General features: G+C 42.8%; 1 pseudogene; it reads left to right on the plus strand.

The window, feature by feature from the left end:
• Positions 1 to 388: 388 nt before the first annotated feature.
• On the plus strand, positions 389 to 876 carry LOC101348155 (ADP-ribosylation factor-like protein 5A pseudogene; annotated as a pseudogene).
• Positions 877 to 2239: the final 1363 nt, after the last annotated feature.

Consider the following 2239-nt stretch of genomic DNA (forward strand, 5'->3'; position numbering starts at 1 on the left):
GGACCATTGTGCATGGGGTCACTCGTCAGCTAGCAACAATATTTGTATATGTAACCGGTTAGCCAGTTGCCATCAAGTAAGTTCTGACTCGTGGTGGTCGTGTGTGTGTCAGAGTAGAACTACACTTCATAGAGTTAAAAAAAAAAAAGTATTACGACAGAGAGCCATGGTATACTCGAGTCAGGAGACTGAGTAAGAGTTGGCGCACAGCCACCAGCCAGGGCTTCTGCCTTCCTCCAGTTCCAGGAAGTAAGCCAGGGACAAAAGTGGGAGCAGCAGCAGAGTTGGAGGCTCTGGTGTGTTTCTTCTGTTTCTCCTCAGCCTGAGTCAGGGAAGACTAGGTGGCCTGGTTGGCTGAGGGTGCGGTGGGGGGGTCCACTGCCCAAAAATGAGAATTCTGTTTACCACCAGGGTACAGATACTGCTCAATAACCAGGAGCACAAAGTTATCATTGTTGGTCTGGATAATGCAGGGGAAACTACCCACCTTTACCAATTTTCTATGAATTAAGTTGTACCTATATACCCTACAACAGGAAGTAATGTAGAAGGGATAGCAGTTAATAATACATGTTTCCTAATGTGGGATACTGGTGGCCAAGAATCTCTTTGTTCTTCCTGGAATACTTACTATACTAACATAGAGTTGTGTAATAGTTGTTGTGGACAGGACAGAGAAAGGGTTTCAGTAAATAGAGAATGCTATAAGATGTTAGCTCATGAGGACCTAAGGAAAGCTGGATTGCTGTACTTTGATAATAGACAAGATGTTAAAGAAAGCATGACTGTAGCAGAAATCCCCCAGTTCTGAAACTCCACCAGTGACATATCCAGGCATGCTGTGTTCTTACTGGTGAGAGATTGTGCCAAGGATGATGTCACAGTAAGGTTAGCTGATCTCTACAGACTTCTTCTCATAGGCTTAGTATAGGCAACATGCTGGACCTCACCTGAAAGCTGAAAAAATTAATGGTTTTGGTATATTTACAATAGACTATGTTAAACATTTTCTATAAGAAGAAAAATTAAGACCACTCACTTGAAAACATAGATGAAGTCTCACTTTCTAATATGCTTTCTCAAAGTAAGATGAAAAAGCTGTGATTGGCAATTTTCTCATAATGAATCCTCTCAGGACATGGGATAGCCAGTACAAAGAGAGAAAGATGTTTTTAACGTTTAAAGATTTATTATCAGCATAATTAATACCTGCTCCATAGTTGAATGTTGTTCTCTTACTGTTCCAATTAGTCAAAATACAAATCAATGGCACAGATAAACAATTTCCAGTATTTTGAAATTTAATGTTACTTATGGAAGGTATTTTGCAGAGGTTGTGTATGTATTTTGTGTACATACCTCAAGTTCAGGTAATAGTTTTGATTTATGTTCTAAAGAAAACTGAATAACACACAAATTAATACTATGCTTATTATAATCATAATGAAATGAGTACTGGCATTGGCGTTAACTGCCATTTTGTACTTTTCCCCTTATATTCTCTGTACTATATTAACCAATCCTCCAAACCATTGAGCTGCTGAAGGAAGATATGAAATAAGGAAGGGAGGGAGGGAGAGAAGAAGGAAGAGAAAGTAAATTAGACACAGTTGAAGAGAAACTTAGTGAATTGGAAGGTGGGTCTGAGATGTGTGGTCTGTGTCCCTTTGCTGTGTGTGTGATAGGCATCTGATATGTTCTGGGTGTGTTCAGTTGACAGGTCCCCTTATCGTCTGGTGAGGTATGAAAGGGGACTATTAGGCCTCATGGCTGTGTCTACCAAGAGTCTCTGGAGACCCTCTCCTCAGAATGCCCTCAGCAGGGCAGGGAAGAGCCAGCCCCTCATGGAGGCAGGTGCCCAGCCAGGTGTGAAATGGAATTCGAGGTTGGTCCCTCCACCAGCCCCTCCCAGCCCACTAAGGAGGCAAGCTCAATGGTTTGCAGCCCAGGAGAGGTGACCAACAAGTTTCGGCTCTGATGCAGCTTCCATGGGAAGGAAAAACAAAAACAAGTGTACAGGAAGCCTGAGCACAGCAGGGAGTATCTGTCTCTGTGTGTCTGTCTCTGTGCATGTCTGTGTGTGTGTCTGCATCTGTGAGGGTGTCTGTGTACGTATGTATGTGTGTGTGCACCTGTGTATATGCCTGTGCATGTCTGTGTATGCCTGTCTCTGTGTATCTGTGGCTACATGTGTCTTATGTGGGTCTGTGTGTCTGTCTCTGTGCATGTCTGTGTGCGT

The sequence above is a fragment of the Trichechus manatus genome, unplaced genomic scaffold (genome assembly GCF_000243295.1).
Source record: "Trichechus manatus latirostris isolate Lorelei unplaced genomic scaffold, TriManLat1.0 scaffold00019, whole genome shotgun sequence".
Classification (NCBI taxonomy): domain Eukaryota; kingdom Metazoa; phylum Chordata; class Mammalia; order Sirenia; family Trichechidae; genus Trichechus; species Trichechus manatus.